Here is a 15725-nt window from a genome sequence, read left to right as displayed (position 1 = left end):
CAGTGAGAAATGGTGTTATCCTTGATTTCCCCACCTCCCTTTCTCTCCTCCCTCACTTCTATTTGCCTGCTCATGATTTTTATTTCTCTCACAAAGATTAGATAACACTTTCTCAGGGCAACAAGAGGGACCATATTCAGCAGGCATGAGTGGTGCAGCGGCTCACAGTGCCCTCCCCAGCACCGGACCACGACTGCTCACCCTGCACCCTGCCCAGGGCTTTCCCCAGGCAGGGGCTGCACCTCTGCTTCTGTACATTGGGTCCCTGGTGTGTTTGGGAGCACACGGAAAAATGCAAAATAAAGAGGAGGCGAGCTCTTCAGCTTGGCCAAGACAGGACTGCTATGACAGAAGCTTGAAAACCTCAAATGCTGTTTTCAATGTTTAACCTTTTAAGCTGGCATCAGCATTGCACCACAATTAGTTTTTAATCTATCACTGCCTAAATCCGTGCATCTTTGTCCCAGGCATTATATTTGCTGTAGAAAATGTCTTACAATTGCCTGCTACTACAGCATTACACAACTGAAATACGTTCCAGGATGTACCCATCTAGCATCATAAAATATCAACATGTCAAGCAGTTTTCATCTTGCCATCAACTGTGCGCGTACACAAGCTGGGGAGTACATACACCTCGTCTGAGGTGACACCGGTTTGCATAAATCACAATTAGGCAATAATCACAGTGAATAATAACCAGAGTTCACAGCATAGCACATTAATCTCAGGGAAGATGAGAGTGACCAGGGTAAGGAAAAGACACTAAGGTCAAAAAAACTTTGCTTGTGCAAGCAGCAAAGGCTGGCAGACGAGGAATGCAATGAACTCAAAAGGTACAAACAACTAAACTTACAGTTGGTTCTTGTAAGCAATGTATGGACAGTAAAACCCCACTGGAGACATGTTTGGAGCATGCGGGGACATGGGGAGAGGGAGAGCCTCACATTAGGTGAATCTTCCTGTGCCGTGCCATGTTTTCCACAAAGGCAGCTAGAAGTTTTGGGAATGAGCTGTGGAAGGCCAGGTCTTCATACCAGAAAAACAATGTTTCTGACCTCTTTATTGAAAAAAAAAACAAAAACCCAACACCAAAAATCCCAAACCTTTAAAACAAAGCACAAACCAGGGCTCCTCCTCAAGGCTTCCCAGCAGGGCAGCAGGAGCTCCTCTTCTCCTCCTCAGTTTAGCAAAACCATGCAGGAAAGGGAGGTGATAATCCCCTGGCGACATTTCACTTAACACTTCTCTGGTAGGCAATAATTCCTGTGTGCCACAGGAAGCAACATAATGGAAGCAGGCTTTGTCTCACAGAAGCGTGTTAATGTATTTGCAGCACACAAAAGCCATTATTATGAGCTTAATCCAAGTTTCGATGAAAGCAATGTAAAGCTCTTGTAAGACCTTTGCAACACGAGGCACTTTTACTTCAGAGCTGGTGTTGTTTGGCAACATAAACACTGAGAGACTCCAAACAGAAGGAAACCCAGGCCTGACCCAGGGACCAGATACGCAGAAGGATTTCCACACATCGCAGGTAGCTGAGCCACGTCCCCCATCCCTTCCATGCAAGGTTGGGGCAACACCTGTGGCTTGAGCAAGTAAGGAAACATAAGCACATACACACAAACCCAAAACTAATAAATGCTCACACTGAAGCTTTTCTAAATGAGGGCTGTACAATGAGTTTCAGTTGCTAATTCACAACAGAAGGCTGGGAGCCTAAAAACTGGGGAACTGTCCCCCATCTCCTTTTTTGGGCAACTTATGCCCTCCTCAGACATCCCTCAGCAGTTTGCATACTCATTCACCTTGTAGGCACAGGTTCTCTTGAGCTTCTATGTACAGCTAACACCAAGTTTTCTTACAAGGTGGTTTCTCTTCACAGTCGGTAATAGTAGTGCTTTCTGCAGCCCACATGCTAACATATTCTTACACATTTTTAAGGACTGCTGTGGACTAAGACATGTTTTGTGAAGAGACAGAGAAAAGAAGAAAGAGCAGGGAAGTGGGGCTAACCAGGGCTGAAAGTGTCAGAATATCAATAGGAAACTGTATCTGTAAATGATGACCTTTGCTATTTTTAGCTATCATTATAGAAACAACAGCAATGATGGATACCACCTTTGTACCTCAACTCCTTACTGGCAGCTGCATCCCTTGTCCTTGTGGCTTTACCACTGCTGCACGAGTAGATGAGTCTCCCAAGCAGACAAGGAAAGCAGAGCAGCTCTGCATGGGACTGTGCCCAGTGAGTTAGCTGCAGAGCTGCCACTCATTTTGCCGTGCTGCTGTATAGAAGCTAATTAGCCCCATTAAGAGTCAGGCTTTATTATTCTGAGCGCATGTTTGTTAACCTTGTCTTACCGTCCAGGGACACTGCTTGGCCAGCATAGGACCAAGGGTCTCTGCCCATAGACATGCCGCACGTCCTGGGTCTGTCCCTGATGCAGTGTGTTGCCCCAGTTCCCCCAGTGCAGTGGCCAGCTGGGGGAAGCAGGGGGGGAGGCATGATTCACTCCGCTCCCCATTTCCTTCCCACTACTCTCACCTGCAGGCATGGGAGAATGCATGCACCAGCTCAGCAAAAACAACGTTCTGCCCTACAGCAGCTGCTCACCATAACAGCAACCATACACACTCCTTTACAACAGTGGTGCTACTTCAAGTTTGAGACAAAGCATAGGCTTACACCCAGTAAACACTGTCACGATGTATTTTGTAGCCACACTCCTGTTACTCCAGCTGCAGTTTAGACCCGAAGTGCCAACATTACCTACTACAAGCAGGAATTAGGATACCTGGTGATGGACACCTTGCCTGGAGCCTGCCTCTCCAAACGGAATGCAGGGGACTCCGTGCCCATGGCAAGGCACCAAGGGTGCTCAAGCTTGCTGAATTGCTCAGGGGCTGCACTGGGCCTGTTCTGGAGCAAATGTGCAAGCGACTGGACAGTCTGTATGTGCGAGGAGATTAGGTTGGATGACGGCCATAGGCTCCCACTTACCCTACAAAGGGGGAAAATAAAATAATACCCATATTCTGAAGAAAAGAAACTAAGACAGACAATCTGGTCAGGGCCACACAGAAACACTGGGCCAGAGGGGGAAATCAAGGCTGACTTGAGTCCTTGCTTAGCTCTTGTTATTACAAGCCCAGCCTTCCTGCTCTAGGCAGCATTTTGGTTATTACTGAGAATATGAAATAATGCCGTGCATCATCTTTAACAGAAATAGTGGTAGGCCACAGTTCAGATAATGCAGGGCATTGGGAATGAGCTCCTTAAGCCTTTTGGCTGCGCCCCATGAGCTCACTTCACCTGCTGAGGATTTCTGGAGCCTGTTGCCCTTCTGTACTGAAACAGCTATGCAGATCAGGACCTGGCCACAAAATCCTCTCCACGGCACCTTAAGCCTACAGGTCTGCTCATGGTCTGCCTTCTCCAGCCACCCCTGGGTTCGGGTGAGCACATCTCTGCAGTGTCGCTAATAGGCACACGCTGTCTCTATGGCAATGAGAGACAGGAAGCGCCTGAGAAAGATGCCGCAGAAAAGACTGTGTCTGGCACCAGGAGGAGACAGCAGAATGTGCAGAAGCCTGGAGGGAAATGCTCCCTGCAGGCTTCAGCAAGTGATGTGGTGATAGGATGACATAAGTGACCCGGAGGAGGATACCAATACGTGTCCGTTTTCTTCAAGTCAGGCTTTTCTTCCAGCTAATGTTTTCATTACCTTTTATTTATAATGGATTAAATTTTAACTATGCAGTACTATAAAAAGTGCTTACAGCACATCACCCAGCTCAATCTTCATCATGTTCCTGTAAACTATGAAATGCAACCTTTCCAGCTTTCCAGTGCAGAATTGCACAGCACGTTCTGTACTTTGTTGTAGAGCAGGAAGGGGTGTTACAAAATGACAAGTACTGCATAAGAGTACTTTCAGGTGCTCTCCGTATTTGTGTCAGGCTTTTCCCACTCTGGAAGAGCTGCAGTTAGAAGGCATCACATTAGCATAAAATACATATTTAACTAAAAATATACCTACTACTCTGTTTTATGACTGATGATTCAGAACAGAAAAGGAAAGAAGGTAAAACCTTCTAACTCACTCTTCCCTATTTATTGTTCCTTTCCTTTTCAACTCTTCATTCAGACAAGAACAATGAAATGGTCTTGTCAGGCTCAGCCTCTGTTTACGGCTACTTTTCAGTTCTCAGGTACTACTGCCAACTAGCCTCATATACAGGAACAAGGGAAGCATGTTTAAAAATGTACACATTTCACTTTTGTGGGGATTTAACGTGTCACTAGAGAAAGTGCAATAGAAGTCTCCAAGCTTCTGCTTCTGCTGATCGTGATCAAGACAACGACAGGGATTATTAGTCATATTAATTGTTACACTTCATATTCACAAATTAATTTTAGTCTTTCATGTATCTATTTGCTTTCAAAAAACTACCAAGAACACAAAGGCCACTTTTATATTGAAATCCTGAAAAAGAAGCTATCTACAAAAGTCACTGCAGTTCACCTACATAATTTCAGGGGGCAGATTAAGGAACAGCACAAATTTTTACTTACTCCAAATAAAGTAAGGAGCAATGCAGCATGTATTTGCAAGTTTATTCACCTGTGCTGTATTCCTACTGCATGCTCTTTCACAGCCACCTATTCTCTACAAATGGGGAGGAGTGAGGGGGAAAGTGGGAAGGATGAAATACTGGGATGAGGAACAAGTATATAATCCTAAAGTCTTTGGAGAAATCGATATATAGGTAATATATTCAACTTCCATATGTGTGTATAAACAAAAGATCAGGACTTAGATATAAATCTGCATATGGTGTATGGAACTTTTTCTGGAATGACTCCCTGACAACATATATTGCTGCCCTACTGCTGTGGTTTTCAAGCCCACATCTTTTCTAAAAGGGAAAATGTCTGCACCTAGCAGATTCTAACTTTGTGTGGGTGTGTAACCGACTTGGTTACCAAAGAAACTAGTTCATGTTCTACACCACTTAAAACTAATATTACTATTAGAATAAATAATTTGAAGGAGAGGAGAAGAAAGGAGGAAAAAAAAAAAAAAACCCACCATGACTGCACTGCAGATTTGTAACAACCAATTAATGACCAGAGAGAGAAATGCCACAGCCTCTGTCACAAAATTTTCAGTCTCCCTACGCTGCCCAAAACAAGCCTTTGCTCTCGATGCAAATATTTCAAAACCAAGTCTACGCTGCTGTGTTCACGCACCACTGCACTGCCTACATGACGTGTTTTCTGCATAAGTGAAGGAAAGTTGCAGACATCTTGTACTGTTGCCAAGACACTCTGACACTTGCTCAGAGACACGCTGCTGCTGCTGCTGCTGCTGCTCAGAAATGCTTTGACTTCCTACACTTCAGTGCCATGCCCAGGGCTGTCCCTGGCTGCTTACACCTTCGGTCTTGCTTTTCCATGGCAGTGGATTTGTCTGTCTTCTCTGCAGCAGTATCCACCTGTATCTGGAAGGTGAAGAAAGAAACCTAAGAATAGAGCCTGATCATATCTTTTGGGTAGAAATATCGTATTGCATCATATTTTATATGCCAGCTGGGTAACACCCACACACTTAATGCAGCCTCACACTAGCAACACCGGCTTCTTTTTCAGCTGAGGAGCTGAAGCATCCAGTTCACAGACTTTGTTTTCCCAAAATGACACAAGAAGTCCCACAGCCACGCTCAGCAGCCGGCCACTGAGGCCACGCTTGGTCCCCTGCAGATGTCCAGCGGCCGTCAGCAGGCAGGAAGGCATCGCCTGGCAGCCAGTGCTCCTCTGCATTGTCTGCATCGGGAATAACTTCAATGTCTGTGAATGCAGAGCGGGGGGCCGAGAGCCGGAGCCAGGCTGAAGAAGCTCATGGCTGGCCCGAGCTTGGCCCATGCCTCAAGCCGCCCAGCTTGGCCCACGCCGCGGCGCCGGGCCACCACAGGAGACGCCACCCGCCCCCGCGGCCACGAAATGGCGCCTCGGCCCCGTGAGGCCTCCAGGCGCCGTCACCTCCACGGTGTCATCCACCGGCGAGGCAAGGCGGGCAGGCAGGGCCCTCGGGCGCTGCCCCTGCGCCAAGACAACACCGGCCCGGGCCGCAGCCCTGGCGCCCACCCGGCCCCGCTAAGCCCGCGGGAGCGCTGCGCAACACCGCCGCCCCGTGGCCGCCGCCGCCCGGCCGCCCTCCGCGGCCTCCTCGGCGGGGCGGGTGTCGCTGGTGCTTTCCCTCCCCGCCACCCGTTTTTTTGCCTTTTTTATCCTCCCCCCGAAGGGAAACTCGCGGGAGTCCCCGCCGTCCGTGAGGAGGGCGGCCCCGGGCGGCGGCGGCGGCAGTGGGAGCTCACAGGGTGTCTGAGGGGAGGAGAGAGAAACCGAGGACAGGGTAAAAGAGAACAAGGAAGAGCAGAAAACTCAGGATCTGATATGGAAATAGGGTGCGAGAACGCCTTATGCAGCAGCCTGGCAGAAGCAGGGATGTTGCCTTGCCACAGGGCCGGGATTTGGCCAAGCGCATCACCAGGGCACCAGCGGCTCCTTTGTAGGCTCTTTCCAAGAACTGGAGGCGAGGGCATTCCACAACATCGCAGCCAGTGTAAATGGAAGGCACTATTGTCTTTACAAGAGCTAATCGACTTTTTTTTCCAGGTAATCCTCTGTGTTTACAGCCTGTGGTGGCTGATGCATCGGCAGGCTGGTGGCATTCCCGATGAGCACTAAAAGCAGCAGAGCCTCAGCAATGGCAGGTGGGAAGAAATGATGAAGCTTCACCAAGAGACAGTGAAGCTTAGTGATCTGTCTCGACCCTGAACTCCACCTTACTGAAGGTTTCCCTTTCTCATTACTTTTTTTCTCAAATCTCTGAGCTTGATTGTGCCAAAGCATGGCCATTCTTCATATCCTGCTCCCTGTCCTCCTCTCTCAAGCCGCAACCAGTTTCACCTCCGTCCAGGCCATTCCAAGCCACCTGGACCTCTGGCTACAGATCAGTGACCCAGGAATTAGTGTCACTTATCTTGATTTTCTCTTTCACTCAGAGGATCTCCCAGCCCTGACAAGAAGACAGATAACAAATTTCAGAAGCCAAGGCTGAGTTCACTCACCTTATTGCAGCTTTTCCCCACTCAAGCCCTTTCCTCCCATACTTTTACCCAGACAAAATCGTGCTTCTTAGCTCTCAAGTTTCAGAGTCCCCAGGCAGTCAGACATAGCAGTGAGAAGCAAGGACAAAATCTGATTTGCAAGAGGGTATACAGCTATGTAACTCATGAATCTTTCCTCTTCTTTTCCTCTTTCGTCTTCGTTCTAGTCACAGCTTCCTTCCAGCACCTACAGCAAATGATGCAGGGCCTGGCCTCCAGGGAACAGACTCATTCCATGTACAACTCGGGCTCCTTCCCTAATTGATCCTGAACACCTAAAAAGAAAGGCTTAATCTTAAAAAAAAAAAGGCTAATGTTTACCATGTAAAATGTGTGTGCATATTGAGGGCAAATTAAGGTTGTATTGGCATCTCAGATTAGGTGTTTCTGAACATTTCGGTGCTTGACTCTTCAGCCTGAATGCTCTTTAAATATAGACATGTATATAAATTCTGGAACGGGATGGGGGGAGGGGTGTGTGATTTTAAAGCCAATGGCTTCCCTTCCCCCACATGCATTCCTGCATGCGGTATTGTCTCAGAGGGCAGATCTGAACTCTTAATACACAGACTTTGACCTCACAACCCAAGAGGGAAACTTTCCAAGGGAGAATGAAACACACTCCTTTTACTGTGATTGTCTCTACTCTTCTCTGGCAACGGGAGGCACCCAGGAATACAAAGAGGGGGATGTATGGTGGTGGTTACAAACATCTCTCTGTTCAGTTCCCACTCCTGTAAGTAATGTGTTACCCAAACCTGGGATTCACTCTCTCACTGCTATATCCCACCTGCTGGTCCCAGTTCCCCTCTGCACCGTTATTCCCCATCATCTGCCTAAAATTTCTGTATCTCCATGCACCTCTGTTCCTCTCCATTTCAGTCAGACTAATTCACCTTCCGTGATATCAGAGGAGGATGCATTAAAAAGAAAAAAAAAAAACAGGAAAACAATCTCCCTGAACTTAGCAGAATTGCCAGGGACCAGAGCAGCCCCTGGCTTCCAAAAAAAGCAATTGCAAAGCCCCAAACTGAGCATGCTAAAACCAGTGTGGTTTAAGCAGCCATCTCTTAGGAACCATCTGCTAAGCATGTGCAAATAGTGACTTTTGAGATTATTATGATTTAGTGAATTTGGGAAGAATTTTACAGGAACAGCAAGAGGAGGCTCGAAGTACTACTGTGACATAAATATCACAGAATAATGAAATACTGTTTTTAGTCTTAGGAATAACATTAATCTCCCATGGACCAAAATGTAAGCTTGCAGCAGCCGTGAGGAAAAAAATACTTTTAATGATTTCCTCAAATATACAGTAAATTTCATTGAAATATAAACCAGTCTTTCCTCATATGATATTCCCATGCAGTCAAAATAAAGTGTGTGCTTTCAGGTGCAAAGCCAAACTCAATTAGTATTATACACAAACCAGAATACACCCTGAATTCTGATCAGAGGCAAGCTGATGATTCATACTGCCATGGTCTACACGTTCGTATTTGCTAGGAAAGCCAGTGTATGGCTTGATAAGGGGTTTTGATCCAAAAATAGGCACATATGCAATTTTAAACATTTGCCTTAGAAAATTAGGTTTTGACACTCTGCTTTAATTGTGTGTCATCTAATGCTGATGGGCACTTACCCGGATAGAACACTAGCTCCTCCATTAAAATGTAAAATAACATGTTACATTTACAGTAATAATATAATTCTATATTCATGAGCAGAAAGCATTGTTTGGAATGCAGCTTTCATAGAAAGCAAACCCAAAACCCCTATAAAGATCAAACGTACATCGTACAGTAGGATAATTCCCTCCTTCTGTTTTTGTCTCAGAACATCAGGAACAATCGGAAAATCAAGCCACTCCTATGAAAAGCATGTAAGAGAAAAAGGAATCTGATGTTTTCTTACTTTGAATACGCACCTGCTTAAATATCTAATGTGTCTGAACTGAAAATGTATGCCTTAAGAAGAAGAGCTCTCTGTCAAACGCTGTATGCATTTCACCTGCTCGTAAAATGTACACCTGTGACTTAACTGCAGTGGGTTTCTTCCAGCACTGTACATGCTTTGTCATGGAAGATTTTTAGTGCTTAAAAATAAAACCAGCCAGACTATTGTCTTACCCTAAACAGTCCTCAAAGAAATCTTCAGCTACTGTCCTGCATATTCTTTACAGGGCAACGTGGGGTAAGCAAGTAACGGGACATTTTTAAGGGCTATTCAAATATGACTGTGGTACGGTCTTAGCGATCACATGTAACGTAAGGGATGTATGAGTGGCCAATCCCCTGCTTTAAAATAATGTGGCTGTTTTGTTTGTTTGATTTGCAACTTAAAGTTCCTAATCGGTCCTCTTCTATTTTCTCCTGATTGTAGATAGTCCCTGACTTCATTCATGGGTACTTACAGCAATGCAGGGGAAAGACATGTTTGTGACAGACAGAAAGGACAGCAGCAGCTCAAGGCACAACAGAGAAACAGCACGGGGGTACATCCAAACTCTCGTCAAGTACGTACCTGGTGTAATTGCCTGGTATAGGTTAAGAAAGCACTGGGGCAGGGCTGTGACAATGGCCATATGGGATTCATATTTTTATGGGAAACTGAAAATGGGCTGGTTAAAGAGTAATTAAAACTCACTTCCCCTTTACTTTTCATTGTATTACTTGGCTCATTTTGACATTTAGTAACAATTGATAAAGCATAACAAAAGGAACATTAAGAATGATCTTATAAATAAGGGTTCTCTGGTCTGAATACAACTCGATTTTTGTATATCATACTGTATTTCCTACCTGCTGTTAAATTGCTGATTATGCTCATTCTACTCCCTGTGAGAGGCAGACAACCTTTCGCATCCCAGTTTTAAAGATGGGGAAACTGAGGCAAGAGGATATTAACAGTGAATTGACTGTAACCATACAGCAGTGATAGAACCTGATTCCTGCAGCTTTCAGGCCTTGGTCCATCGTCTGTGCTGCACCCTGTCAATGATGCAAAGCCTCTGTGATATTGTCTAAAATCTAGTCAATATGATACCAGTTCGTACACACATTCTGAAAGACTGGAGAAAAATTAAGATTTATTTTTTTTTAAATGTCCTTTACTGAAGGTCTCTTACTTTATAGCCAACTACACTGTCAATATGACTCAATATGCAATCTAGATGCAGGTGGAAGAACGTGACAGAGCAGTATGAAGACGATTCTGAGTCAGAGTGTGCTGTCCCAAAGCTGTACATCTGTAATTTATATTTAGATAATTGTCTTTACTAACAGCTTTAGCGACACAAAGCCTAGCCAAAGGCTATAAAGGGGACATAAGTCAGAATGCGAAGCAGTAAGGCGGGGGAGAAATAGGCTGATCACCTTGTCTATACAGCTTGGCTGCTGTGCCAGGGGCTACCACCAAGCCCATGTTTTCTGTTCTTGTAGGTGAGCTAGGGAGGAGTTGTCCTCTGTGCTCAGTAGTAAGTGTCTCTACATCTGCAAATCACAGCTTATTTTTCTTCCTCAGATGTGGATGTGTAACACCTAACCTACCCTTTGGCTATATCCTAGACTCACAGGAAATAGTGCTGGCTGGCAGAGACCTCAAGGGGACACCTAGTCCATTCTTCTACCCCAAAGTGGGATTAGCAATACTTAGGTCACACCTTTCACATTTATCCAGCTTGCTTTTAAAATCCTCCAATACTGGAAAACCTACACCCTTCCCGGGTGATCCTAATGTTCCACATTACTATAGAAAGATGCTACTGTTAGACAGTTTTGCTAGTATCTGATTTAAATGTCCCTTGCCTTCATTTAAGCCTCTCTATGTAAATATATATGTAAATAAGCATTTACATATATGCCATATATATATGATGTACCTATGTGTGCATTCACATATATATGTGCATATATGTGTGCATATGTATGTATTTATTCCTAAATCTGAAATCAGATGCTAACCTATTTCAATAGCTCCATGTGTTTTCTTCTGCTTTCACTTGCAACCTACTTGTTTTGCCCAGTTTTGTATGAAGGCACATAAACAGAAAAGAAACATTCACACTCTTCTAGGCATTACACTCTGCCAAAATCCCAGTGTCTCCAGACATATTTACTAAACTCCCAGTTAATTTTTTTAATACTAAAACTTGTTTGTCTCTTAAAGCCGTGCTCTACTCTTAAAGCAAAGAAGCCATCCATTTTATACATTGAATTATGATAGTTAAATTATAAATTCCTGTTTTCCTAAAATAATTCATCCATAAATGATACCTCTTTTTTTCTTTTGGTCTCTTGAATGCTGAATAATATAATTGTTTTTCTACTATCATCAGAGTTATTGTAATAAGAACTTTATATACATACACAGCTATGCTTCTTCGTTGGCTCACAGACTTTTTTCCCAAGGAATATATTGTTTAACTCTGTCCTCTCCTTCTTTGGACAAATTCATGATCTGGACAAAATTTGTGCATTTCCTATTTTTTTAGGAAGCTGCATCATCCACTTATCTGATACAATTGTGTTCAATTAACATTAACCAGTCTGGGACACCAGGCAGATTTATTGTGCTGTCTTGTCTCCTTGTTTTGTTTCTTAAAATGTAGTATGAAAGCTGTAAATTGACTCGTCTGCTTATATTAGCTGTAACATTTCAGTACACCAGAACCATTTAGACTGCATTTCAGAATAAGAACTTAATCCATCTTTCTGCAAGGAAGGACTTTTTTTCAGGCCATTATTGTTTACAGCAAAGGAAAGACCCTACCCTAAGGCTGACAGAAGTGTCAGCAGTCACTGTTTTAAACAGGTGAGAAGCCATGATTAATAATCTTGTCAATCACAAATATCAGACGGCCTAGCCAAAAATATAGCAGAGAGCAATGGTTCAAAGGCTTCAGCTTAAGAAGTAGATCTAGATCTAATATAATATGGGAGAACCCTAATAAAAGCAGAGCTGTGTTTTTGTGCAGCCTCTGCCAATATGTGAGGGAACAGAACCATCCTTCCCCTCTACTGAGTTTTCATACAAGCAGAGAAAAAAAAAAGCACAGGCTCCCTGTTACATTCTAGTTTGTTTTTTCAATCTGTTCATGTTAATGGCACAATCGGGGATCTCCAATTTTTGTGTGATCACTGCCAGCAGCAGGCTAATGGAGCATCTCAGAGACAGACCACAGAACTGCAGTTCCAGCCACACAGGGCACTTCCCTCTTTTTATTACACTCTATAAAAGATAAGTCACACACGCTTTCTCGTAGCAGTCCTCATGAATCAGCAAAGCACTGCCGAAGAGTGACCATCAGGGCACTCAGGAAAGAGTCAGGTGCCAGCTGTCAAAGTATTTCTTGGTGATTTACATTCTTTTTCTATATCTCTGTATCCAGTAGGAGGAACAGGCCAGCAAGGAGCATTTATGTATTTGCATTCTACAGGACAGGCTGCAAAAAGGAGATGTTGTCATGCAGGAGCAGGAGGGAGGATTTCTTGCCTTTTAGCTAATGCAAAAAGATAATCCAGTTCCCTTCTCCCAAGATCTGCATTAGCAAGTCCAATTAGGGTATGTGTGTGTCCTGTCACGAGTAGCAAAACATCAAGGCACTGGGGACCGCAACACCAAAGTGCGTGCACAGCCATGGCTTTTCTTCCTCTTCACCTCTCTCTTCCATTCCGTTTGGTGAACACTAGGGGCTTACACATGCTGAAGCAAAAAAAATTTCAACACAATTGATTTTGTCAGTAGCCTGCTTCAGGAGGTAAGAAATCAGCCATCTTGAATTCTGGCAATGAAATCTGTGGCTGCAGATTGCAAAACGTGTGGCCATCCCGTGGCAGGGTATTGCTTTGTGGTTTGTACGTTGGGTTAAGGAGGCAGCCATTGTTCAGGTAGCCCCATCCTTCGTGCCCCAAAGGACTACTTGTTCTGAGAGAGATCACACATGCTAAAAATTCTGCTCTGATCCTCTATTTCATTTCTGCTTTCTCTGGTTGCAGAATTTAAAAAGTCACCTTAGTTTTAGGTTTCTCAAACTGTGATCATGCTGTTCGTGCCCATAATGCCCCACACTTTGGTACCAGCCGAGAGGAGGTGGGACTGAAGAGATGAAAAAAGAAAAGTGAACAGATCCATCGATTAACTAGAAACTATTAACTGCACTGAGATCGGCTTACAATTTCCCATGGTTGCTTCTAGAAAGCCCTTTTCAGTATAAGCAAATTGCCATCATTGTGGGAGAAGTTCTGCACATATCAGTGAAAAGCGTGATGCTTTTGGGTAATCTTCCTACTGTGATGGGACCCAAGCTGGAAATAAGGAGGAGGCTTCCTTCTGCTTCGCTTTTCTGTCAACTGCAAATGGACAAAAGCTACAAGTTGTGAGGTTCCCTCACCAATCAGCAATGGGAGATTAACTTTATCGTTAACCTTGTCTGTGCCCTCACCAATTTAATTGGCATTGGCCCAGGTCCCAGACCTAAGGCCAAGAAATACAGAGCAGAGCTCCGTCGGGTGATGCAATGAGAGCTACTGCTCTCCCCAGCCATCCTGGCTGGCTGGCTACGTGTCGTTTTGATCCCTTGGCACAAAGCACAATGTCTTTGCACGTCACCAGCCAGACTTTCAGCAGGTATAAATGAGCGTAACACAGAAAACTTCTGTGAAAAAGGTTTTGCTTCCCTTAAGAATCTTGCCATAATTATTAAACTCTCCTTGAAAATTTTCATTTTAGTTCCCTTTAAAAAAAAAAAGGTTTTTGTTACCCTCCTCACTGTGGGTAACCTCATTCTCTCCAAGCTCCAGCTGGAACCTGCATCACACATTGCTCAGTGCTCTGTTGCAAAAATCATTCCCGGTTTGCAGCACTAAATCCCCTGCACACACTCCTAAAATATCTTCTCTGGTTCCTCATGCCGAACTAAACAATGCAAAATCCTGATTCTCTGCATACCTCCCACAGCCATCCCAGCTGCTCCTGCCACCTTTCCTTTCCCCTAGGCCCTCTTCACTCATCTGAAGTTACTCATCAGGAATCCCCTCCTCCAACACTTCTCTCAGCTTTTTCTTTTGTTGGACCCCTTTTGGGGAGGTAGGAGGAAGAGGTTATTGCAAATAAAACCTTGTCCACTTGTCCCTCTCACATTAGTTTTAAAACTTGCCATTGTAACAAGATTTGAGCAGACACAGAGAGAGATGCTCGTTTCTGGATGTTCAAAGCATCCTGCTTGTGCTTGCAAAGAGCTAAAGCCCTGCGGCCTGGGCTGTGGGGTGCCTGACCCGTCCAGACCCTGCAGACCCTGGGAATGACAGCATGGCCTCACAGTGAGCCACTGGACCTGTTTGGCCTTGAGAGTTCCGAAGCGTGGGTCAAGGCAGTCTCTTTGCACAGGTCTGAGAGTCAACACATGTTTTACAGCGGACAGGTCTGCTCTTGAGAGCAGACTTGAACCCTGTGCAGATGCTGTCTTTATGAGTCACGTCTTCCCCATCTCCCTTGTACACTCTGGCCCCAAAAGTAGCTGCCCTGAGGCGTTTGCTTTGAAAGGACATAATCATATTGTCCTCCCCGTCATTATCCCTCTTCCCAGCATCTGCACCTCATTGTATGGTCATCTCTTCCCATCGTTCTCTTAATATGGTTTGGAAACTCTCTAGAGCAATGAGACATCATCATGTATTTTGTAAAGCGCCATTCAGAACTGCAGCAGAGTAGCACGTATATGTGATAGAAATCCTACCCTTCCATTTCCTCCAAAAGACGGGCGGAGCAGGTTAATGCTTAGCAGGTTAACGCGCGCTGCCTGGCATGTGCTACCGGCAAGAGCTCTGGATGCTGGAGCTTTCCCTTACAACTGAGGCGAGAGCTCAACCATGCTTTGCTCCTCGCAGAGGGCTGTGGGGGGCCGCCAGCTGCTCCGCTCCCGACAGCCGTATTACCACAGAACATATTTTGATGGCAATTTTTGGAGCACCAGAGCAGTGACAGTCGGTAACAAGGTGATTTCACTGCCTGCAGAGTCAGGAACACACAGGTTTCTCCTCTGGTTTGGTAACACCGACAGGATGCTCGCAGCATCGTAACGTTCTCACTCAGCACAGTTAGAGCACACGCAGCTGAGCTGCATTTCCAGCAGCACATGTCACGCTGCCTCACATCCCACTCCTGGATGTCCCTCCCCTGTGAGCAAACCCACAGTCAAAGGCAGGGCGATTCCCTGGGCCAAGGGGAGGCTGAAGTTTGTGGGGTGAAAACCCATGACTACCTTTGGAAAGACATTGTTTCCCACAGCGCAGTCTGGTGCTGGTTACAATAGGCGATAAAAGAGACACTGGTCTTGGAAGACAGAGGAACATCCAGCATCAGAACTGCTGATACATCGTTTTTTCTCTGCCCCCGCAAAATGGATATATTCTTCCTGGGGTCACCTATAGCTTACCCAATGTTAATGTGCTGAGAACTGGGCAGAATGTCAGGTCCTCAAACTAGTTTACCTGAGGTACTCTGGAGGACTGTGAATCAGCCACTGGAAATAATTAATAATCCCCTTC

This window comes from Balearica regulorum, chromosome 1 (genome assembly GCF_011004875.1).
Source record: "Balearica regulorum gibbericeps isolate bBalReg1 chromosome 1, bBalReg1.pri, whole genome shotgun sequence".
Taxonomy (NCBI): domain Eukaryota; kingdom Metazoa; phylum Chordata; class Aves; order Gruiformes; family Gruidae; genus Balearica; species Balearica regulorum.
This window is presented reverse-complemented; position numbering follows the sequence as displayed.